Source organism: Dreissena polymorpha, chromosome 12, assembly GCF_020536995.1.
Source record: "Dreissena polymorpha isolate Duluth1 chromosome 12, UMN_Dpol_1.0, whole genome shotgun sequence".
NCBI lineage: Eukaryota > Metazoa > Mollusca > Bivalvia > Myida > Dreissenidae > Dreissena > Dreissena polymorpha.
This window is the reverse complement of record NC_068366.1, coordinates 70,081,001-70,108,494: the sequence shown is the minus strand read 5'-3', so window position 1 is coordinate 70,108,494 and position 27,494 is coordinate 70,081,001. Positions and strand designations below refer to the sequence as shown.

Sequence of the window (27,494 nt, the reverse complement as noted above, 5' to 3'; positions counted from 1 at the left end):
TGAATCACATGTTATTAAAACCATCATTTTGAATAGAAATTACACATGCAGTAACAACCAGCTGCAAACAAATTGTTTCTTACATGATTACTTATGCATGTCAAGGATAGGAAATTACACACATAAGGAATGAAATATCTATGTGCAGGTATCAACAGTTGTCTTTGATTTAATCTATCTTGAATAATGCATACTTTTTAACATGAAAATCTCATTTTCCACAAAACACTAATTAAAAGTAACAGGAAGGTGGTAAAAAATTCATTATTTCAGTTACAAAGCAATGAATTGAAAACTATCGGTACATTCAAGTTATCTGTATAAAACATGGCATCAACTTAAAATCAGTATCAATACATGTATCACCTTAAATCCGCAGATGTTGAGTAAGATTGCCTTTTTAAACAAAAAATTATAATTGCCCTAAAATGAGTGATTTAACAATATACAAAGAACTATCATGAACCATTTTCAACATTTACTTTGTTGTTCTAAAATTTAAATATATATGCAATTTCAAACTTTTTATGCAGGTAAACCATGTACACACAAAATTTTAGTACTCATCTTTACCCTTTTTTTTTATCCCCATGTTTTTTTAAAAGCGTGGGGATATTGTGTTTAGCTCCGCCGTCTGTCTATCTGTCCGTCCTGGACACTATTATCTCCTACACTATTAGCACTAGAACCTTGAAACTTACACACATGGTAGCTATGAGCATATATACGACGGTGACAGCGACGGAATTTTGATCTGACCCCTTGGCCAAAAGTTAATGGGGTCAGGGTGGGGCCGGGTCAGTAATTTTCCTGCGACCCCGATTCGAAAAAGGCTCATAACTACTGTGTCCCTTCAGATATTGCTCTTATATATATGGTATGCATGTGTATCTGGACAACACCTTTCCATGCGCATGAAAATTTTTATCCCTGTGACCTTGACTTTGAACTTTGGGCCAGTTTTAAGGTTTTGAAATCTGTGACCGCGATTCGAAAAAGGCTCATAACTACTGTGTCCCTTCAGATATTGCTGTCATATTTGGTATGTATGTGTATCTAGACAACATCTTTTCATGCGCATACAATTTTGTACATGCTACCTTGACCTTGAACTTGAGGTCAGCGTTCAGGTTTCTGAATCTGCGACCGCGATTCGAAAAAGGCTCATAACTACTGTGTCCCTTCAGATATTGGTATAATATTTGCTATGCATGTGTATCTGAACAACACCTTACCATGCGCATACAATTTTTGACCCCTGTGACCTTGACCTTGAACTTTAGGCCAGCGTTTAGGTTTCGAAATCTGCAAACACGATTCGAAAAAGGCTCATACCTACTGTGTACCTTCAGATATTGCTTTCATATTTGGTATGCATGTGTATCTGGACAAGACCTTTCCATGCGCATTAAAAAGTTTTGACCCCTGTGACCTTGACCTTGAACTTAAGGTCCGCGTTTAAATTTCGAAATCTATTAAGTGGTTATCTATCCAATCAGAAGAAGTGCAAGCATTTTCATCGGACAAAGGAATTATTCAACAATGAAGCTTGTGTATTGAAAACATATATAGAGTTACACAGTAGTGGCGCAGAGATGTATTTAGTAGTCAATTATTTGTGTTTATTCATCTGTGAAATGGTTTAGCTCATCCATCTAATGTTTATACAAGGGATTATAAAATATTGGTGCAAAGGGACACCTGTATTTTAGAGAAGAGATAGAATGCAGTCAAGCATAAAAAGCATGAGAAACTCATGGAATAGCGCCTCAATAATCTATAAAAGGGCTGAAACTTTCAATTTGTTCAATCACACTTTTAGACTCATTATGAAAATCTTTCAAAATGTTCAAGTGTGAAAAATGTGACAAACAATTTAAAGCAAAAAGGACTCTTGAACAGGCACATCAATGACAGACATGAAATTTAACATTTTCATTGTTGTGTACAAGATTGCGATATAAAATTTCTGAGACGCTACTATTTAGTCAACCATTTAACCTCAAAACATAACTTTTCCAAAGCAGAAGCATGAAGATTGGCTATAACAGAGCAAGTTCAGCCATCTCATTCCAATGAGGATGATATGTACATAATGGACGTCAGTGAAGTTGATTCAGTATTAGATTTTTTAGGAGAGCAGGATGAGGACCTAAATCCAAGTGAATTTTACTCTTGTATTAAGGACTTCGATTTTAACATTTTCACCGCCACCAGAATCAACAAAGCCTCGACTATGCATGGCCCCATTACCAAACCTAGGGCGCCCCTGGGTCAAACATGCGGCGTGGGGATACTCGTCGGCCTCTGCCGCGCCATTTCTAGTTTTAATTTTAAATTGTAGTTGACCTTGATTTATTTTTAAAGCCTGGTTTCAATACATCAACTATATTGTGCAATACAAACATCACACACAAAGCTATCTTGGGATGTAGGTTGTGAGACGCAGACCTCATGCAGCCATCGTTTGCAAACGTCGGATGATATCCATTTTAATGCCGTGCGGGTCTTTACAGTGGAGTGAACGAGTCGCACAGATATGTTTGCCGCACTCCATGAATCAGAAGTCTGTGTTTCACGACTAGTCTCGATAAACTGAAACATGGGCCTGTCGCAACATTGTGGGATGCTTTTTCCTGACCAAACATTCGGCAGTCTGGAAATAAAGTAAAAGTCATTCATACATAACGTAAAAAACAACAACATTTGTTTGCAATAAGAAAAGCATTATATTCACTAGATTAAGTGTTCACAAAAAATACTATTTCTGAAAATAAAATTGCAAGAACGATAGTTTGACAGTGAAAAGTATTCATGTTTTATGCATCATAAATATACAATCACATTAAGACACAAAAAAACTACTTTTTATACAAAATAATATAATGGAGCAAAGAGAATGCTGTATTTCATTATATGACACATTAATAAATTAAAATATGAGTAATCTTCTTGTTTAACCTAATTTTCAGGGTTATTTGACAAAAGTGGGACTCTATAACACAGTTTGAAATATCATGACCTTTATAAATTAAAGGAAAATGCAAGGCTCTAAAAACCAATGCACCAACAGAAAGGTACGATGATTATATTCTACATTCTCCCATTATTTTGTCGAATAAAAGTTAATGAAGATCTTTACTAAGCAAACTAGAGCTTTGTGACAGACGTGATGTATACCCCCACGTGCCGCATTGACACTGACTATTTTGCATGCTGTCTTTACAAAACAAGAGAATTAAATTTATGGCGATTTTTTAGAATTATAATGCCATTATCATTTATGGCCATTTCGACTTTTGAAATCTTGAATTCTTTCGCATGACATGCCGTCCAAATTTATGGCCATTTTTTTACTTGTGAACTCCAAGTGTGACCTAGACCTTGGAGTTATCGACATAATTCTTTCGCATGACACATCGTCCAATGACTGTGAACAAATGTACCAGGTTTTTTTAAAATCTCACAATAAATGACATAGTAATGGCCCGGACAAGATCATTTATGGCCATTTTTGACCTTTGAACTCACAGTGTGAACTTGACGTTGCAGATATCGACGTAATTCTTTCGCGCGACACACCGTCCAATAATGGTGAACAAATGTGCCAAATGATTTTAAAATCTCACAATGAACAACATAGTTATGGCCCGGACAAGCTCATTTATGGCCATTTTTTACCTTTGAATTCATGTTTTAAAGGCTTCATTTCCATCCCTTAGATACTGATGAGCAGCAAACAGCATAAAACCTGAACAGTCCGCAAGTGACTCGAGTTACTCGCAAGCTGTTCTGGTTTATGCTGTTTGCACACAGCCATTTTCACTTTGCTTCTGAGTGGGAAAGGGTAAAATAATTTATCTCCATCCTAAAAGAAATGTTCTTTAAAAATGTACTTTACAACACACATGAAGTAAATGCATGAAGTAAACATTGGACTTTCATAAAATGAAAGTAAGCGATTGAAACAACAGCATGTGGTTGGTTGATAGTTGCCAGGATAAAGCATTAGACATCCTTCTTTAACATCAACAGGCACTAAATGTTTATGTTACCCCAGTTCAAACAAATCTTAAGTTTGCTGATGACATAACCAAGCCATATCAATACATCCCAAGAGTGCAGTATAGACATAGAAACCTATCAAGTCAAAGAATGGAAGGTGATAGATAAATGAAGCCAACACAGAATCCAGACAAACAAATTGTAATTAATCCAAAGAATAAAATTAGCAAAATGATCTAAGAATTAACCCAAAGGATAAGAAATGAAGCCAAAGACTACTAAGCTTACAGATTTAAGAAAACAAATGAGGAATCCGGCTATGTACATTAATAAAGTATATAGCATAAACAAGAAATTCAGTAAGACAGTAAAAAAACATATAATAATACATAATCCAGTCAAATAATATGGGAATTCAGACAAAAAGGACGGATTTTAGATTCCATTGAAAGAATAGGGAATCCAATCCATGAATCCACTTAATAAGAAATCAAGTCAAAGATTAATAAAACCAGCTAGGAGTCACAGAATATGAAATACAGAATACAGTCAAAATTGCTAAATTGTATGAGAAAACAAGTCAAAGAATAAAGAATCCAGTCACAGAATAAGAAATACAATCTTGCCAAATAATGAGAAATCAAGTAAAAGAATACACACAATTAAGTGTCATTCAATAAGAATCCAACCAAAGAAAACAGAAAACAAACTGGCAAAGGATTAATGTAAACTACAACATTTACACTACTGGCATACCATACAAATTAACACAAACATCAATACCTATACTATCATAACCCAATCATTATACAAAGTAATGATAGAGTCAATAATGCAATACTTCAATGGAAATTGTGACAGGGTCATTGTATTATTGTCATAAACCTGCATAGCTGGGTTATACAAACCTCTGCTGGGTCATGATACACCTTTGAAAAAGTGGTTGATGGTTTGTTTGACTCTTTCAGTGCTGGAACCAAATTTTGAAGGCCTTTGCAAACAGTTTGGATCCAGATGAGACGCCACAGAACGTGGCGTCTCACCAGGATCCAAACTGTTTGCTATTTTGATAGTATTTTTTGAAAAAAAAAAATCGAAGAAAATGCTAATTTAAGAAATTAAGCAGACAACATTTTAGCAGACGACAAATTTCCCAGCATGCAAAGGGTTGATCTTAAGTGTGTCATTTGCTTGATGGGACACCTTGCTAATACAAGACCTTTCATACATAAATTAATTACGGTTGGAAATAGATTAATTATCTAATTAGCGCTGACATATGATGCTCTCACATGCTAATCCCCAATTAGACAGGGTAGCGCATCAGTTTGGTTAGCTGATGAAGGCTATTTGTTGATGTAATGTTCTCAATCAAATAGTCATTAACCCATTTATGCCAAGTGGACTCTCCCATCCTTCTAGATTGGATCAATTTATTTCCAAAATTAGGGATGTCTAGTATATTTATTTCTATATTTAGAATATTTCTTACAGAAATTCCTTAAAGCAAACAGCGCAGACCCAGATGAGATGCCGCATCATGCGGCGTCTCATCTGGGTCTACGCTGTTTGCAAAGTCCTTTTTTTCAGGACGCTAGGCATAAATGGGTTAAAATTTTGTGTCATTGACCTATTAAAAATATGTTTGATATTTGAGAAATTATAATAAACAAAAGTTATGTGTTTGTAGGGTATATATTTAATTTAATGTGATTGACCTAGAATATGTTTTAACATTTGTTCGGTAGAAATGCGTTTTAAATTTGATATATTTTGTATCATGTTTTGATGTATGATATATATTTGACGGTCGGCTACAAATGAATGGATAATAAGATATGATATGTTAAGAATTTCATTTATTTGAAAACGTTGAATAAATTAAAAGTTGCATAAATTTCATATATATAACGGATGGTTGCAACTGAATGTCTGATGATGGAGTTGTATGGATTGGTGAATTTTAGCTTATGCAATTTTATACCACTATGACATTCTTTACGGCCAATATGAATGCTGATTTTGAGGGGAATAATGAAAAGTGAGATGTTTGAGACTGCTGAGATAACTGATCACTATATCAGGGTTACAAATTGAAATGAAGTTCACACTGTATGGTTTCTATGTAGTAAGAGAAGCATTAAAATTTGAGTCGCGTTTTGGGAAAACTGGGCTTTGAGCATGTGCATATAGTCTTGTCCCAGAGCATGTGCGTATAGTCTTGTCCCAGATTATGGTTTGAGGGTTGGGTTGGAGCGTCCTCATGTGCGTATAGTCTTGTCCCAGATTATGGTTTGAGGGTTGGGTTGGAGCGTCCTCATGTGTGTATAGTCTTGTCCCAGATTATGGTTTGAGGGTTGGGTTGGAGCGTCCTCATGTGCGTATAGTCTTGTCCCAGATTATGGTTTGAGGGTTGGGTTGGAGCGTCCTCATGTGCGTCTAGTCTTGTCCCAGATTATGGTTTGAGGGTTGGGTTGGAGCGTCCTCATGTGCGTATAGTCTTGTCCCAGATTATGGTTTGAGGGTTGAGTTGGAGCGTCCTCATGTGCTTCTAGTCTCAAGTGAGCTAAAAATATATCATGCAACGTTTTATCAGGCAGATATCAATGTGGTGGTATGATAAATTCTAATACACTGTGCTTTATGACTAAAATATCAGTAAATTACACATAGTTTGCATAGCATCTTGTTGAGATTTTTTCAAATCATATTATAAGTTAACAAATTGAATCTCAGCTCAGATATCCTTAGTTTGACCTATTAACAATTTTTCGACTCTTCGATGCCATCTGATCACAAGAAAAATCTGATTATTGAAAATAAAACATGTCCATTTTAGTGAAATAAGGGCTACACAGACCAAAAAATTGTCCTAAATTAAAAAAAAACATTCTCTTTTTCAACACAGGTTTCAAGGTTATATGAAAACATACTTTTATTCATATTTCCTGGTTTAGCATTTGCAATAAGTACACTGTATACAAACAAAAAGAAAATTAAGAGTATTATATCAAGATTTCTTTGTCCATTATAGAAAGGCATTACAGAAATAATACCGGTACATGTTTGTTTCTGTCTTTTCTCATCAAGATCGTTTTTTGTATACAGAGGGTAAACAGAATAGAGCTATCACTACAGGTGATACAAACATACCCTGCAATACCAAATACACAAATATAGACAAACATGTTTCATTGTGACTATAAACTATGTGAAAAGTGATATTTCATTTGAATGTGACATTTTAAGATGCTATCCCGCTTTTAATGATATACAAGGCGCCTACCAGGCTACTGAACACCTGAATATATGCTATCCAACTGAAATAAATCCACCTATCCTAAACGAATTAACATAATTGATGTGGTATGTGATATCAAAATTATATGACAGAGTTGTTAATGGTATCATATAACACCAAAAAAATGTTATTTTTTAATTCACCACATGACATGGCAGTAAAGTTTTATTCGACTGAAAAGAGATTATAGCTGATATGGTTACGAAATGTTAAATTTTTATATCATTATAAATGTAAATTAGTTACCACGGGAATATCATGTTTCTTTGTATGATAAATACCCTGCTTTGGAATTTGTTAATTCCATCTTTCAATTGAATCACATAAAATGAAAATGAAATACATAACAAAATATTAAGAAAAAAGCAAGTGTTATACAGAGGATAAAACCCCTTTCCATAAACCCCTTTAAAAAGCTATGTGCACTAATAAGGTAAAGTAATTATTACTTGGCATACAGGATGTAAACACTGAAAAGGGGTGTAAACAAACCAGAGCTGTCCCAAGCCATCTTTGTGACCTTGACTGTCCCATCAAGCTTTTTATTACTGCCATTAAGTTAGCATAAATGTAAAATTGTATTCAGTCCATTTTTGGTGGACAACTTTATGCTTTGGATTAAGTCTGATGTTTCCTTATTTCAGCCATTTCTCAAACAAGTGAATAAAAAGGAATATGAAATACACGTACAATAAACTATAACACTGACAAGTTGACATGAACACGCTATTATTATGCAAATCACATAAACTGGTTACTTAGCTGAAATTGCATGTTGAAATGAATTTGTTTAAATTAGCAATAACACATGATCTATCTGACATCAAAATATATCATTTTTGCAAACCTGAAAATAATACGCTGTAATTATTATTAGGGAGACATGCCTTATGCGTGACCATTTTTAAGTTTCGCCAAGCTGTATAATGCTCAAATATGACAACTGACATCTAAGTGTTACCTTAACCTTTAAGGGAACATGAAAGAGGTTTCTACATGTAACTGTTAAACACATTTGACAAGTTATTTAAGAAGTGCATAATTACTATTGAAGTATCAGTTTGGATTGACCATTGACCTTTTAGTCTGACTTTGAGCCGGGAACATGGGTCTTAACACAAACTGGTGAACATTTGTTGTCAGTTATTGCTCCATTAATGACAAAGTAACAGTTTGGACAAATTTTACCTTCGACCTGTAAGTGTGCCCTTGACCTTTAAGTAAGGTAGACAGGTGTTACATGTTAAACACCGCCTCCTAATGATGGTCTTTTGTAATTATTAATTTTAAAATTGCATGCTGAATGATGTGCTGAATGATGTAGTTACTGTCTGTACAAACCCGAACACACACATACATACAGTAACAGACACACAAATGTGCACTCATACACTCAACCATTTTTACAAATAATTATCGTTGTTTCTGAAGATGTCTCAAATAAAAAAGAAAAGAAAGATATGTCAAAGACATTACCCACGTAAACCATCTATTGCTTTGTCAGAGGCTTTGCAAATCTGCCATGGTTTAGTGCATGTGCAAATAATTCAGGAACATTTACATAACTTCGATTGAAAATTGTGTCATTTTACATCTACATTTAGTGGTAATGACATATTTTAAATCAAGCACTTAACAAATTTAGAAATAGTTCACTTCACAGACAATTGGAATGAACAGTAAAACTGCCATATTCCACCCTACTGGGGGCATACAAACAAAAATTGCACTGGGGGTTCAAAACCCAGGACAAAAAGAAGCAAATACTAAAACATAACCACTAGACTTGCCTGCCCTGAGGGTTCAATACCCAGGACAACAAGGAGCAAATACTAAAACATACGGAATCCTGATAGTGCCATATATAATCTTGCACTTCTTTCATCAAGGGCGAAACTAGAAACACGAAGCGATACTTGATATTTTTCTTGACAGTCGCGGCGACCCACGATATTTTTCTTAAAAGTCGCGGCGACGCACAATATTTTTCTTGACAGTCGCGGCGACGCATGATATATTTAATTCGATATATCGACCTTGTGTAGGTGATGATGATGTGGTCGATCTGGTTCTGGGTCCTGCTGTCTGGTGATGTCCATGTAAGTTTGTGGATCTCCTTGTGCGCGAACAGGGTCCCTCCTATGACCAAGTCGTTCTGTTGGCAGAATTGACTAGTCTCTCACCGTTGTTGGTGATCACATCCACTCCATGTCTTCCCATGGTCCTCTTTTTGTCTTTGTTGTCGCAGCAAACCTTAGCATTGAAGTCGCCGAGCAACATCAGCATGTCGTGTTGGGGGATGTCCTTCTTGACAGTCGCGGCGACCCACAATATTTTTCTTAAAAGTCGCGGCGACGCACAATATTTTTCTTGACAGTCGCGGCGACGCATGATATATTTAATACGATACATCGACCTTGTGTAGGTGATGATGATGTGGTCGATCTGGTTCTGGGTCCTGCTGTCTGGTGATGTCCATGTAAGTTTGTGGATCTCCTTGTGCGCGAACAGGGTCCCTCCTATGACCAAGTCGTTCTGTTGGCAGAATTGACTAATCCTCTCCCCGTTGTTGGTGATCACATCCACTCCATGTCTTCCCATGGTCCTCTTTTTGTCTTTGTTGTCGCAGCAAACCTTAGCATTGAAGTCGCCGAGCAACATCAGCATGTCGTGTTGGGGGATGTCCTTTGAAACACTTTGAAGGCGTCGTAGAATGCATCCTTGTCCTCTTCTTCTGCGTCGTCTTCTTCATATATAGAAACTTAATAGCATTGATTTTAAAGGTTTTGTAAGTATGATTTAAATTACAGTAATTAAACAATTGCAATATCAAAGCTACTAATTCACAAAAATCTGACATGCAAATTGCACATAAAGTTATACAAATAAAATGTTGATAAGTTTCCAATTCTTATTGGAATGGGTTAAATAAACCATTGGCTAATTTGCTTAAATATCATATTGAACATTATTCAGCTTAAAGGAAACATAATAAAACAAGAAACCGTCGGAGACCGGTGATCAATGCTCCCCAAAGGTTTTTTTTTGTCACAATATTGCACTATATATTCAGATAAAAGGAAACGTCTTGAGGGCACAGTAGTTGGGGGGACAATAATTGCTTGATAGAAAATTTCAAAGGGCGATAACTCTGTGAATATACATCCGACCAGACCCCGCTAATAATACGCACATCTCTTCTTGGTAGTGAAGCTTCCCATAAAGTTTCATTGAATTACGGTCATTAGTTGCTGAGAAATAGCCCGGACAAGAATTGCACTATATGTACAGTTAATGTAAAATTTCAAAGGGCCATAACTCTGTGAAAAATCATCCGACCAGAACCCGCTGATAATATGCACATCTCCTCTTGGTAGTGAAACTTCCCATAAAGTTTCATTGAATTCCGGTCATGAGTTGCTGAGAAATAGCCCGGACAAAAATTGTGCACGGACGGACACACAGACGAACAGAAGAAGCGGCGACAATATGCTCCCCCCAAAATAAATTTTGGGGGAGCATAAAAAATGTTTGTGGATATTTTAGCATGTCTATTTCACACAAAGGAATCTTCTTTAGGTGTAAAATATCTCATTTGTTGAGCTATTCAAAATCCTGTGGGGAATATTGAATAGTTTTAAAACATTATACAAACTGGTTGGACCATAGAACATTATTTTGTTCCCCATAAAGCTGTTTGAAATGTTTCTGAACTAAAGGATTACAGTAGCTTAAAGGGGTATACATGTAATAACGCTGTTTTTAATTTACTATAAACCTTATTTAAGCAATACATATTCTCTCTTTTCAAGCAGAAATTTATAATGAAACATTGTTATATTTATGAATTTTTTTAGACAAGATTGAAAAAATGCCCTTTATCACTCACCTGGGTAATGGGGCATGGCCAAAATTTACCCCGGGGGCATGTTTTTAACAGTTTTTTTTTCTCAAAAAGCCAAAATCTGAGGCCTACACCATTCATCAGAAGTGTAAAGAGTACAATGCATTATGGGACACAACTTTCATTGGACGAGCAAATTTTATTTAGATTAAATGCAATACGATCATGTACAAATAATGTTTTATTGTGTCATACAAATTATGAAAAAAAGTGCTTCCTGGGGACTTTCTGATAACCGTAACGGGTAAAAATGAAAATGAATATCTGTTAACAGTTACACTGCGTTAGCATGTATATAAATCATCTTCATAATTTCATTTATTTTTCTTACACATACAGCTCTGATAGGGAATACATGTAATAAACACTGACTCTTTAGTTTTTCACAACTTTATTGGCATTACACAACAGATAAACACCAATTAGCTGTCGAAAGTGGTTTAACCTCTACACAGTAAAAATCTAAAATTGGTGAAACGGACAAATAAAGCAATGAAGCTGTGATCGTCGCTATCTTTGTACCGGATTGCTGAATTTTGAATTTCAGATTGTCAGTTTGCGAAGTCATTTTTTGCCATTTCCCCATCGGCCGAATATTTATTATTTCGGTTATTTACAATGTATCCTAGTTTGCAGAATGCATATTTCCAATTCCCATGTTGCCGACTCCTTTTCATCGTGAAACAAGGTGAATGACGGCCAAACAACGCGGTAAGTAGCGTGTCCATCCCCCGGGAAGTGTCACCCATCGAGAAAAAAGAACACTGCTGACGGGCTTTTTGTTTAAGTACACTGTGTCTGTACTGTAGTCAGGCAAATATAAAATATGGGCTCTCAGTTGTAGTGACAGCCATTTTGTAAAAATGTTTTTTGTCACTTTGACCTTGACCTTTGACCTAGTGACCTGAAAATCAATAGGGGTCATCTGCGAGTCATGATCAATGTACCTATGAAGTTTCATGATCCTAGCCATAAGCTTTCTTGAGTGATCATTGGGAAACCACTTTACTATTTCGAGTCACTATGACCTTGACCTTTGACCTAGTGACCTCAAAATCAATAGGGATCATCTGCCAGTCATGATCAATGTACCTATCAAGTTTCATGATCCTAGGCATAAGCCTTCTTGAGTTATCATCCGGAAACCATTTTACTATTTCGGGTCACCGTGACCTTGACCTTTGACCGAGTGACCTCAAAATCAATAGGGGTCATCTGCGAGTCATGATCAATCTACCTATGAAGTTTCATGATCCTAGGCCTAAGCATTCTTGAGTTATCATCCGGAAACCACCTGGTGGACGGATCGACGGACCGACAGACCGACAGACCGACCGACATGTGCAAAGCAATATACCTCCTCTTCTTCGAAGGGGGGCATAAATATGAAATGACATTGAAATCCTTCTAGGAATGCACAAATTACAGAGATGATACTAATTTCATACAGAATACTCACACACATACACACACAAGAACTCAGAATTAGAGGTAAGGTGTGACTAAAATATGCCCTCCTCAATAATGGCCAAATGTTCGAACAAGTTCGTTAAATTGCTGATCACCAGTGGATTTTAAATTGAAAGTTTCAGCTATGGTTCTCATATTGCAGCCATTACTAGTCAAAGGCTTCGAGTGATTTGGAAGGTATGATATGAAAGAAATTTAATTTATTGTAGATCTTTTTCAAATTGCCTGACACTACACTCACACAAAGAAATTTGCGGAGCGATTATATCTTATAAATATATTACAATGTTCAGGTATTCAATGGGTAGGGTAATCTGAATATACGAGCTATTGAAGCATGGGTACTGAATAATTTTTAAATGTCATAATTGGACCAAAAAACATTTTTTAAGGCATAGCATGTCCATTATAATTATTTAAGAGTGTTATCAATTCAAGTCATCAAATAAGCAATGTCAAGTTTGTGCCATTAGTATTGTCAGAGAGAAATATGTTAATAGATCTGTTATTCAGCTTTTAAAAATGTATTTCACATTCCAATAAATCTAAGTTAAATTTTATACTCCATGTACATTTCTGTTTTGCAAAATTATTGTAAAGCTATTGGTTGGTCACAAGTGATACATTATCTTGTGCTTCTAAATTTCTTAATTTTATAATCATACATGTATTTCACATATTTATACATAAACCATAAACTGCAATAATGGGGTTAGACTTTACCATGGTTTTAGATAGAGTTTACCTGTCCGAATATTGCTGATCTAACAGTAAGTGGTTATTTGTTGGAAGAAAGTGTCAAGACAAGGAAAATAAATGAATGCCAGAATTTGTGTATGGATATCAGTATGTAATATCTGAATACTATAATGATAACTATATAAATCAGTTTTGATAGCCGAGATATTAAGTCTTGTTTGTATATTCTTTTAGCAAAGATCTTTAATAAGTAATAAGTCATATATAATAACTGTATATTCAAAACAAGAGGGCCATGATAGTCCTGTATCGCTCCACTGTTTTTTCTTTGCGAAAAAAAAAAGTGCAATGCGCATGGGTTGAAATGTACTCAAGCATGTGACTTTCTCTTTCTATCCCTCGTCCCACTGGGGGTTTAAAGTTGGAAGGGTGAGCATTTTTATAAATGGAAAAAGTTACTAGCGTGTTAACTAAACAGACTTAAAAGCCGGAATTGTTGCACAGGTCCTTTGCTTATAACGTAGGTACATTTATCTCTCCAAAAGATATTGTCGTTCTTTCTATTTCACATATTTTTAGACGCCGACGATCAAATCTACGCATTTGATTTGAAACAGATTCTCAAGACCCATAGGAATGAAAATGCCTTAAACCTTTACCTAACGACACATTTTGGACTTTCCCAATTTGAAAGAGGTTGCAGATGTCAATTAAATTAAAATGGAATATGAAGGAAATGATCAGGTAGGGTAGAAATAATTGTGATAAAAGGAGAAATTGCTCATCAACCCACACATCCCTTAGACCAACAGGCCTGAGAATATTATGATAATCTAAAGATTATTTCTTTATATTTATAAATGTTTTTAATTAAGCAATACATTTGACTTCTAAGATCAATTCATAACTTATATTAAGAAAATTATAAAATGGTCAGAAATATATGGATTGTTGAGCAATTGACAATCATATCCACAATTCATGAGTCACGATTCACAAATGGAACAATGAATCATTAGTTATTAAAAAGCAGCATATACGATAGTTAAGAACATTGCACTTCATTAATTTCAACACCTTCTCTTGGATACAAAGTTTGAGTTTACCTTGCAGTATCATATATTGACTTTTCTTGAAATAATTATGTTCATGGAAGTTGTGTTTTTAAAATCAATAATATATTATTAAACTGGTTTTAACACTACAAAAAAAGACATGAAATTAACATGTCATCCAAAATATTTTCATCCAGATATATGGTCACTTTCAACATATTTAAATAAAAGCCGACTTTTTTCAGTTTGTAAGAAAAACATTCATAACACATATGTTCTTACTTCAATGCCTTTGTAAGCAGTCACCATCTGACCTAAAATGGCACTAAATTACAGGGTTTTATCTCATGTTTAAAAGATGTTGATGTTGTTGTTGCTCACAGCCAAACGGCCGCAGTAATCTCCACTGGTAAACGTCATATGTTCAGTTTTGTGACCCCCGGGGCCCGGTCAAATTTGAGCCCAGGGAAATAATTTGAACAAATTTGGTAGAGGACTATTAGATATCACTACATACCAAATTTAGTAGCCCTAGGCTCTATAATTAAGAACAAGAAGATTTTTAAAGTTTGCACACAATAGGCCTTATTTAAGAATATGTTCATTTTTGTGACCCCTGGAGCAAGGTCAAATTTGTTCCCAGGGGCATAATTTGAACAAACTAGGTAGAGAACTATTATATGTCACTACCTACCGAATTTAGTAGAAATAGGTCCAATGGTTATGGACAAGAAGATTTTTATAGTTTGCACAAAATGGGCCCAATATAAGCATATGTTCAATTTTGTGGCCCCTGGGGAACGGTCAAATTTGATCCCAGGGGCTTAATTTGAACAAACTTGGTAGAGGACCATAAGATGTCATTACATACCAAATTTGGTAGCCCTATGCCATACGGTTAGGACAAGAAGATTTTTAAAGTTTGCACAAAATAGGCCTTATATAAGCAAATTTTCGATTTTTGACACCCCCAGGGCAGGGTCAAATTTGACCCCAGGGGCATAATTTGAACAAACTTGGTAGAGGACTATTAGATGTCATTACATACCAAATTTGGTAGCCCTAGGCCCAATGGTTATGGATGTAAAGATTTTTGAAGTTTTCACAAAATAGGCCTTATATAATAAGCAAATTTTCAATTTTTTGACCCCCCAAGGCAGTGTCAAATTTGAGTCATGTTGGTAAAGAAGTATGCACAATATTAAAGCAATATGTCAAGGGACATAGGAAATATTTGGGGTGGTTCGCAAACTTTTACATAGAGTTGTTAATAATATGCATATTCTAAGTGGAAAAAAGGCCATTATTCTTATAAAATGATTGATACAGTTGTCTGCTCTTGTTTGTAAGTTGGGGTCATGTTGGTAAAGAAGTATGCAAAATATTTAAGAAATTTGTCAAGGGACATAGGAAATATTTGGGGTAGTACGCAAACTTTAACATTTGCACGCTTACGCTTACGGGAAGCCGATCCCGGGTTGAGTAAGATAGCTCCACTATATATATTTCATATACAATAGACAAGCTAAAAATTAATGTCTTCTAGTGCATCTGGGGCATCACCAGCCTTACCAGCTGTTTCACAAGAAAGAGAGCAATCCTTTGCCACAACTTCCATAAACTTGTCCGCGTTGAAGTTTTACAAGAATGGTTGAATATGAGCACAAAATATTTTCTCTCCCAAGTACCTTGGTATGTTTTGCTGGTTGTGTGCATGTTGCAATGTTGGTGGAACTCTGGTTGAGCCAAGTTCTGGACCACTGTTACCGTCATATCTTCTAATGGTGAATCATTGGCATCATCTCCTGCATCACAAAATCGAAAGCTTAATCACAACATCAATCTACATAACTGTCCAGTGTCCATCTAATTATTGTATTCAGGAAATGATTCATAAGACATGCTTGCCAAGAATTGTATGTTAAGAACTCATTTTGATGAAATAAAGAGTTTTTGGAGGTTAATTCTTATTTTCAAAAACCCTAATTGAAGGGCAAGTCATCATTTTGATAAAATGAATTGTGTATCAAGTCCTCACTTTTATGATAAATCAATTGTATGTCAAGTCCTCACTTTTATAATAAAATAAGTTTTGTGTAAAGTCCTCATTTTGATTGATAAGAATTTTTTTGAGAAAGTTCTTATTTTAAAAAACTGGAGTCATCATTTTGATAAAATGAAGTGTGTATCAAGTCCTCACTTTTATGATAAATCAATTGTATGTCAAGTCCTCACTTTTATAATAAAATAAGTTTTGTGTAAAGTCCTCATTTTGATTACAAATAATTTTTTTGAGAAAGTTCTTATTTTCAAAAAACCTAATTGAAGGGCAAGTCATCATTTTGATAAAAAGAAGTGTGCATTAAGTCCTCACTTTTATGATAAATCAATATGTGTGTCAAGTCCTTACTTTTATAATAAAATAAGTTTTGTGTAAAGTCCTCATTTTGATTGCAAATACTTTTTTTTAAAAAGATCTTATTTTGAAAAAACTAATTAAAGGGGAAATCATCATTTTGATAAAATGAAGTGTGCATTAAGTCCTCACTTTTATGATAAATCAATCTGTGTGTCAAGTCCTCACTTTTATAATAAAATAAGTTCTGTGTAAAGTCCTCATTTTGATTGATTAGAATGTTTTTGAGAAAAATCTTATTTAACAAAAAAAAAACTACATTGTAATTGAAGGAAAAGTATTATTTTGATCAAATGAATTGTGTATCAAGTTCTCACATTTATTTGAGAAAATTATTATTTTCCAAAAAAAAAAAATTGTAGGACAAGTCTTTATTTTCATCAAATGAATTGTGTGTCTTAAGTCCTCACTTTAAATTATATAAAGATTTTTGGGGAAAATTCTTATTTGCAAACAACTAATTTAGGGCAAGTCTTCATTTTGATAAATAAATTTTATATGAAGTCCTCACTTTTATAATATAAACAACAAGAAAATTCGTTTAATTGATATCCCCCACCAAATAAATTTTGTTTATTGATGGGTGAATAACTTAATTAAAGCTTATTTGTAGGGTTGTGCCTTTTCTTACTTTTTTGTTGTTACATCATACAAAAAAACAAAGGGCAATATCTCTTATTTAAAAAAGTGTAGGGGTATGGTTCTTGTGCATGGAGCTTCTCCTTATTAATATCTATACGCCCATGAAGTTTCATGTTGAAAACTTGTATCATATCTGAGATATAGCCCTGAAAAGTTACATCATACAAAAACAACAAATGGCAATAACTCTCATTTAAGAAAGTAAAGGATTATGGTTCTTGTGCATGGAGCTTCTCCTTATTAATATCTATACGCCCATGAAGTTTCATGTTGAAATCTTGTTTCGTGTCTGAGATATAGCCCTGAAAAGTTACATCATACAAAAACAACAAAGAGCAATAACCCTTATTTAAGAAAGTGTAGGGTTATGGTTCTTCTACACGGCACTTCTCCTCATTGATATCTATAAATTCATTAAGTTTCATGATGCAAATTCTTATAATTATAGTTTCTGAGATATAGACCTGAAAAGTTTGTGATGGACGGACTAACAGATGACAGACTGACAGACTGACGGACAACACCAAAACTATATCCCTCCGCCTTTGGCGGGGGATAAAAATGTGTCAAGTCCTTGTTTACTTGACTTTGTGTTATTCTGTGATACATATATAAATTGCATTAAACGTAACAAGAAAACATTGCTTCTAAACAAACATTAATTTAACTAAACAATTATAGTGAATAAGTTATGGCACAAAAAAACCCAAAGATGTTCAACCACCAAAATTGGTATGAAGCTTATTTAATATACCCTTAATAAAATAAGACGTGAGGACATGCTCTATCTGTCCGGGAACCCACTTTTAAACCAATTTCAAAAAGGGAGGTAACAACAGCTGTTTTGAGATAGAGATTTTCCTGAAATTGCTATATGTCACAATTATTGTGTTAAAATGATTTAAATGTTTAAATAATGCAATATTATGAATGAGAGGTGCGTGAACTGTTGAAATTGTATGGGTATTTATTGATGCATTACATGATAATCCTCCAAATTCGTACTTGAAAGGGGAGATTATAAGTACATTACCTTTAGTACATATACACCCTTGTATAACATTAGAAGTAAATATATTTAATACCCGTATCATATAGTATTTACCTTCATTTCAAATCTATAGGTAAATAATTATATTAAACCTTATCTTTTCGGGCTAATAGGTATCAAAGAGATACTATAAATTAACTAAAGCACATTTTAATAAAGAGCATCGTGCTTGTATTTGAATGATGGATTAAAATATAAAGAACATAACAGAACATGTACATAGTTTATTATTGAATTTAACAACATATTAATTAATGTTAATTAAACTATGTAATGGAAAGTATATATATATATGCGAAGAGTATGTAATGATCTCAGAGCATAAATATAATTATGTTATTTACAATTATAATAAAGATATCAAATTATTCAGAAGTATACAATTGAATATTCCTTACTTTTTCAATGCACATCTATTAATGTTCATATAAACATGTTGAGATAGGATAAATAGTATGCCACATAAACTTTATGGAATTCTTGTCAATTTATAATAATAGAATGATAAGCTGCTATATACATGTATATTTAGTATTGTCGTGATTGTAACCCAAACTTTTCTAGCAAGGAAATTTAATGGAAAAAACATTAATTTTTACACCAAATACCAACTTCACCTTTGAAAATCACATAACAAATGTTCACACAATATACATAACTATGTTACTAATCACTCAGTAAGATTAAAAAACGTTTTTTTAACAATTAACTTTTCAGCAATTATCCACATGAGTATCCAGCATGATATTTGGTAGTGGAGTGTTGAACACTTGACACAAAAGTTGTCATGTCTCCTGAGGTAATCATGTCAGTCTAGACAGCAGAATCAATAGGAAAAGCTCAGTACGAATCTATGATTAACGAACGTCTAAGCAACAATATAAAAGGTTTTTACGAGACAATAAAAAAATTTGCTTCCCCTTTTTCTAACTGGGTCCAGAATGAAAGAGGCAAAGGCATCAAAAGTTAAGAGTATGAAAAGTGACATTCAATTATTTTCTACAATATATATTTCATGTCAGGTGAGAGACGGTGATTTAGACACCTTTTTTGAACACGAAAACCATGCATGGCTCCCATCTATAGCAGAACATAACAAGATGAGATTAGGTAGTAAAGCATACCTACTGAAGTGTCTAGAAAGAGAAGATGAATCGCCAGATACAGTCCTCCTGTAGAGGTTAGCATACTAGATGGTGCTGCCATTGTTCAGTCCCTGGATCCCAACAGGTCAGACAAGAGAGTTCTAACGTTCAGTGATTATGCATTGAAGCTTGTATTACCTTATATATCTAAGCAGATAATGTCAGTCGACAGGATCAATGTTGTATGGGATACATACAGACCCGACAGGCGATACAATCAGAGTAAACGGAACGACTCGAATTCCTGCTAACTGGAAATCATTCTTAAGGGTTGATGTAAACAAGACAACACTTTTCGAGTTTCTGGCAACACAAATTAGTCTTTTGAAAACACCACCAGGGAAGGTGGTTCTGACCACTTTTAGAGAGAATGTTTTAGTTGCTAACACCAGCACTCAGTCAGTGAAACCAGATATCAGCAATATCCAGCCTTGCAACCATGAGGAAACTGATTCTCATATGATTTTGCATGCTGTGGATGCGTATAAACAAGGCTACACACGAGTAATGCTTCATGCAACTGACACAGATGTCTTAGTGCTAACGATTTGCACCATCAGTCAGTTTGAAAATTGTGAACTGTGGCTAGCATTTGGACACGCCAAACAATTTAGGTACATACCAGCTCATTTGATAGCCACTCGTCTTGGCAAAGATGTTTCGTTTGGCCTTTTATTTCTTCATGCATTGTCAGGATGCGATAACGTCTCTGCATTTGCAAGCATTGGCAAAAAGACAGCATTCACGCTATTCATTACGCTCCCTCATCTTTTTCCAGTATTTAAACGGTTGTCAAGTCCCTTACTTTCAGTGACAGATGAGGATTTCAAAGTTGTGGAAAGATACATTATCTTATTGTACAGCAAAACCTCATCCCATGCATCTGTAAATGAAGCTAGGAAGCATCTCTTTTCTCAAGGAAATAGACAGATTGAAAATATTTCACCTACCAGATGCGCACTTGCACTTGTCGAGCATGTTAATAGGGCTGTGTATCAAGCAGGTCACGTTTGGGGTCAAGCCATGATTGTGAATCCTGAGTTGCATAATCCTAATGACTGGGGGTGGATCAAGAACAATGACACTTGGGTCCCATTTTGGAGTTCCCTTCCAGAACCTGCTAAGAGTTGTAGAGAGCTTATCAAATGCAACTGTAAAAACACCTGCTCTGGTAGATGTAAATGCATCAAGGCAAATTTACTCTGTACACAGTTGTGCCATTGTGAAGGCCTTTGTGTAAGAGAATAAGATACTTGCATAATACGAGTATATACCAAAAGTATTAGATACATTTAAGTATACACTCTATTATAAATAGGTTTTTATGATATGAATACATGACATCAGTACGAATTACTGCTGTATAAAACTAATGGAATTATATATAATACATTTCATGATATGTTTAGATAATACCGGTATACATGAAAAACTAAGAATAGGGCCTCATTCCGAGTTTTAATCTACTGATCATTTTAGTTGTGTATAATTATGCATTAACCATACATGAACAGACTATTGAATTATCATTGTTTAGGAGACAATTACTTCTATCAAATATTACAAGAACCAAACCGAATTAAGATAACATATTCAACACTGATGTTGTTCAGACTTGATCAAGTTCATTTGTTAGTTAGTTTGCTTGTTATTTAAACATAATTATTATATGTTTTATCATGCATTTGATATGAACTGAAGTTTATGAATAGTTATGAAAGAAAATAATATTAGGTACTGTTTGGCTTAATCGTGTTCTCATTTTACTCATCCTCAGTATTGAAGCTGATACTCAGTATTGAAGTTTATATACACTAAACAATTATTAGTAAGTTACCATGTAGGGCCTCATATATGGCTTTAACCTTAATAATTAAATATGTAATACTTGTTATGAGATATTAATTATGCAAAAATGATAAATTATTTTAAATGATAAATTATTTTAAGATTTTTTATTGGTCCTGTGATTCAACATTATTTGTAATATTTGCATTACCAGAGAGGTATTACTTAATTGTTCCCCATTAGGGGCCTCATTACTTTTGGGGCAGGAATTGTTTAGTTTTGGATTTAAAAAGTTGTAGAAACTTTTATTAAGATCAATTTAATTAAATATTATATGTAAGATCAATAAGTGGACATTTTTTAGCATTAAATGTCTATGTTAACCATTATTTTTAGATTTTTTCCCTTTTGGGGCCTCATTTTTGTAATTGTACTGTGTTCTTAGTATAAAAATGTTTGATATATTAAATATTGATACATTTTTAGATAAAGAAACAATAGTAAATGAAAAAATATGTATTGTTTTTGCTTTCTATCCTGTTGCTCAAAAATAAAAAAAATAAAAATGGGCCCCCTTTTGGAGCCTCATTTTAGGGCATATAGAGTTATCCAATCGCGTGTCCTCACATCTTATTGAATTCAGCATACCTTAAAATGGTTATATACAAAGTTTCATGCTTTCTTCACAAAGTTGAACATCTTTTTCCTATAACCTATAGATATTAATACTGTGTGTCAGAACTGTGTTATCTAAAGATAATTGCTATTATTGCTGTTAATTGAGTACTTTATGAAAATAAACACTAAAATAATCAACACTTTGTGAGTTGCTTTTGCGCGTCTTCCGAACTACGAACTGCGTCTCAAACACCAATCATCCACTGTGGCATAATGTATGTTCTATTATTTGTGTGACACACATATTGACATTTTCTAAACTGTATTATATAAAATTTCATTAAATATAAATTATGGTTTTGCTATACATGTATTGCAAAATGTCACATGTTTGTTGTAGACTTAATTAGACTAATACCAATTGAAGTCTGTGTTGTTTTCACACATTTAAAAATTATCAATTTTACAGATGTTTGAAATAAAGTAGATATTTAACATAACAAGCGGGCCATGATGGCCCTTAAGAGCTCATATGAGTTCACGGACACAAATTTACCTGATAGAAGGCATGAACTTAGTAAAAGAAAAATATGATAGACCTAAAAAAAAAAGACGTGTTCATAAGGCACAGTTGCCCCCACATTCCACTTTTGTCGCAAAACTACGCTTATGTCAAACACAACCTGTTAATAGCCATATTTGACTATTGACCTGTAAGTGCGACTTTGACCTTGGAGTTCAGCCTTCTCATGTTAGCCATTTGTAAGCATTAAATTTTGGAAGTCCCAGGCATAAAATTGCACTTCAATGCTAAGAGTATAATTAAACCATTACAATGTATCACATTATAATAATTATTAATTTTTAATTTAATGTGTTTTGAACAAATGTACGTGGGTCATTCAAAAGTTGTTGTCTGGTAACCTTTTGTTGATTTAGTTATTCCAGGGTATAATCTACATGTGCGTCTCGCGTCTATGACGCACAAATTAATATCGAAATAGACGCATCGTTTTGAAATATGTGCGTCCACTCGGATGTATCCATTACCGCATACGCGAATCACGATAAGCACAAACCATCTTGTGTATGAGTCAAAAGTGTAGCAATGAACGCTGAGTTAAATTAACCGAATGAGGCTTGAAGACTCCAGCAAGTCTTTTGATTGGCTCTAGTCGAGCCGCTGATGTATAATACAAACTAATTAGAATCTACCTTTTAAATAGAATGTGTTATGATATTTTCTCGAATCCCCGGATGAAAACCTGCTTTAACTTTGTGTAACTTAGTCATATATAATACAGAAAAAATGCCTCCGAAACAAGGTGTTGAAGCTTTATCCAAAACAAACAAATCTGGCAATACCTTATATTTCTGAAAGTTTTATTGAAGTATAAAATTGAAAATTGCCTTTACAAAAAATGTCACGCCAAAACCAGTACACTTGGGGCAATTTTAAGGATATTGTTCAATATATTTTGTTAATGAAGCAAGTTATTGAGAAGAACTTTCACATTTAAGTTAATCACATGGAAACACTTCTGTAAGATAGAAAAAGAACTCAAACATGCTTAATGGTATGAAAATAAATGCATGTTTTATTTAGGCTTCATTATTTTTTAAATCACCCATAGGATATGATGCGGCATTTGTCTTTACGGAATATAAAAAATATCAATCATTTTTACCCGGAACTTGGCGCTGTAATAAATTTGCTATTCTGTGTGTTCTTTTACCAAGCTTGATTAGGAATTTTTGAAAACGCGCAATGGAGATTTTCTTTCACCATTAAAAATAATAGTTCACAGATTCAAACCATAATACCTGATTAATATCTTGCTACAGTGGATTCCTGTTCTTAGCATTTCATGTCAGCAAAAATTATGCTAATAACAGGAATATGATATTAACAGGAACACACATTTTAGCATAAATATAGCAACTGGGGGCATACAATAAGTCAAATCTGTTAATAATTGATCGTCAAAGTGAAATGTAAATGCAACATTGTATATGATTGATGTTTAAGATAACTATTTATCAAATGGAATTGTATTCTAAGGTATTTGCATTTGCATTTGAGCATATTTTTGCAGATTTAAAGCATATTTTCTTGGCATTCTGAGAATGTTCTATATGCTATAAAGACTTTAAGTGAATTCTGAATATTGGGGTTAAAAATTATGCTATTAAAAGAAGAAAAATACATTAAAATATAAGAATTAATCTGTGCTTTGACATTATATATGCTAATAACATAAATATGCTATTATCAGGTATGCTAATAAGTAGAATCCAAAAATTATCCTTCAGTCTGACAGAATTTCCTAGCCTGTCAGACCTAACATCTGACAGATTTTTTTACATTTAGCGGTGTCTGACTTGGCTTCTCACTTTTGAGTTCATGATGCTTAATGTTTTAGATTCAACACTAGTTTCTTTAACCTCACGACACCAGAGCTCCTTTGATGCAAATATACTTAAGTGGTATTAAGGGATATATTTTTTTCCCTGCAAATTGCGTTTAGTTCCTCACATCTGGTTAAAAATAAACCTGTTACCCTCCGATTGACTGTCAATTTATACAGCAAACTCCAATACATATTCCTGTTTGTATTCTTGTATGAAAATGTCCACAACATATGGGCGTAGTTATATGGGGACTGAATATTTAAATACATGTAGGTTAAGAAGTACAGTAAATGACATGACAAAATGCTGTTAGGACATATCATCATCCTTAATTCTAAACCAGCTATACATGACATTATTCTTAAGAGGGGCATTTCAGAATAAAGATAAAAAGATACAAACGATTCGCAATGGAAAAATTATTTCCTGTAAATATTTTTTATCGAAATTATTTCCGTCAAGACATGTTGTACAATAGCATGCCATGGTTAAAATGAGTGTGTAAAACAATGCCTAAACTCTTTCTGCAAAGTTTGGGAAGTCTGCTTTAGGGACATTTAAATGGAAGGACAGATGAAAGTTAACTCATTATAGTGCCACCAATGTTATTATTATGCAATTTTTTCGCAGTTCAGAGCTGAAAATAACATCCCAGAACTTAATTATCCACTGCCAAGTTATTCAATAAATAGTAAATTGTAAACATTTCAATTATGAAAAATAAAACAACTTGTAATTCAGACACAACTCACATTTTACCTGTTGTTAGCTTTTAACAAGCTTATTGGCCTCGGTGAAAAATAATTTACATTGAAATTGAGAAAAGTCCTCGAGAACTCAGTGCCCCAGATAATTAACTGGGAAATAGGGTTTTCAAACATTGATTTTGAAAAATAGGGTGATTTCATTCTTCATATAGAGTGAAATGCATACCTTAAAATAATTGCTGATTTACTTCCGTTGACGCTGCACACTTGTATTGATTCAATAGAACTGTAAACTATCATCATAAATTTTAATAAACTGATGTTTCCTAATATATTTAATCCTTTAAACTGTCCATGATATAAACTTTAAAAAATGTCGACAATTTCTAACCAATGACATGCCTTTTTATACTTTTGACAGGTTTGTTAAGTCACAGACTTTCCATCATGTTTTTTGGATGTCAACTCAACTGCTGTATACACAGTTTCTAACAAAATCGATAACACGAATGATTCGGCACTTATTGGCTCTTGCTTTCTTGATTCAAAAAAGTTTGCGATCGGCTGATATTTTGGCGCAACATTCTCGGACGTCTTTCGACCTCTCTTAGCTATTTTTATTTCGCATTGTAATAGAAACTGAAAGTACAGACGCTTTACAAATACATGCACAATGGGCCACGAATTAGGTCAGATTGAAAACGCATAGCGTTTGAATAACTATGACCGTTTGCTGAGCTTGCTGAATGTAAGCGTCACCGCGTTACGATAATAATTCCAAAGAGAAAATACCTAAAATGAGCAAATCATTTTTAATCGAAGTTTTGTATCGTTAATTTGACGAATTTGCGTAAAAGTCAAATTGGTTGCGTTTTCAATACTCATGATATTGTATTTCTTTGCATTTTTAAACATTTTAATAGGGTGAAAGACGCAGATACGCAGCTTATCTGGGGCACTGAGAACTGGTTAACAGACATGATATTTTGGATAATTGTAAAAGTTAGGACATGTATGGGGAGAACGAGAAACGTAAACAATGTTAACCAGAAAGGCACAATCACAGGCAATCGGCACCTGTGACGGAAGCAATTATTAAGAATCATTAAGAAAATAAATCGATAGAAACAGAGAACCTACACTTGCGCACCCATTGAGCAATTCTTATCAGTCATCGTCGTGATTTTCGCAAAAGTTTTAACAGCCGTTAGAAATTTATGATCGATTTTCTTATTAAGCGAATGGCAACAATTTTTTGATCGACTAGTTTGCAGCCAAAATATAAAGCACTTACCGCGTGTCAATGTTAAACTTTAAACAGGTCGTCACATAAACTTGCAGAAGATGTGAAAAAGGCACCATCATGGCAGCAGCCATTTTTTCCAAACAAACCAGTTTCGCACCAAAAGGCAAATATAACAAGAGTTCTGATTGGCTAATGCCATAATCTAAAAATAAATGCTGGTCGAGCAGGATTTTTCTGCTCGAGCAGAAGTTAAAGTTTCGACCCCTTTGGTATCCCATAAAAGGTGTATGTGGTGAGGGCAGTATTATACCAACAGCACGGAATGTAATATCGTCACAACTTACTCCATGATGACGTCATATACTAGCAGTGGATTTCTTTGACGCCAAGCAGACCTCAATGCTCGCCGTGAAGGTGGGTTAATTTTGCTATGAAGATAATGTGTTTCAGATCGACGACATTTTTAATGCACGTTATTATGAAAATGATTTCACTCAGATATTCGCACGACGATCTTTTTTATTCTATTGGAAGCAACGTGCACATGCGGACATAAATGCGAAATCCTCACAGAACCTCTACTTGTATTTTGACGTCAGCAATTTAATAAGATGATGAAATCGCTCTGAAATGATGAATTAGTATTTCAGAGGAATTTTTTTCTACAATACAGTGTTAAGCCTTGCTTGAAGGTTTGTCAAATGTCAAGACGAACCATAATATGGTTTATGTTTATATGTAAACAGATCTCAGTTATCGGTATGAAAATTCATAAACAGCTTACATTAATTTAACTTCACCTTTGTGTTATATTTGATATATATATATATATTTGTGCTAAGAAGAGAAACGAAACGTGTCATAAAAGCGAAAAGTGTCGTCCCTGATTAGCCTGTGCGGACTGCACAGGCTAATATTGGACGACAGTTTACACACATGAATTATGCCCAGTTTTCTCAGAACACGACTCATATATTCTCTGTCCTTCATTTATGGCAAAGCACCAATTGTCAAACAACAAGGCATAAACCTAAT

At 34.2% G+C, this 27,494-nt stretch overlaps 1 protein-coding gene and 1 long non-coding RNA gene across 8 annotated transcripts in view; both read right to left on the bottom strand.

The window, feature by feature from the left end:
* The window catches only part of LOC127852809 (chitin synthase chs-2-like), a 179,381-nt gene that overhangs the window by 96,339 nt on the left and 55,548 nt on the right, over positions 1-27,494 (bottom strand). The gene's annotated exons all lie outside the window — the stretch shown is intronic.
* On the bottom strand, positions 882-26,649 carry LOC127852810 (uncharacterized). Of its 2 annotated transcripts, none has more exons than XR_008036276.1 (3): positions 26,508-26,649; positions 16,123-16,239; positions 882-2,656 (listed from the first exon to the last, which is right to left on the bottom strand). It is a non-coding gene; the product is annotated as an uncharacterized LOC127852810 (long non-coding RNA). The 2 variants fall into 2 exon arrangements; XR_008036277.1 differs by lacking the exon at positions 26,508-26,649 and adding an exon at positions 25,440-25,544.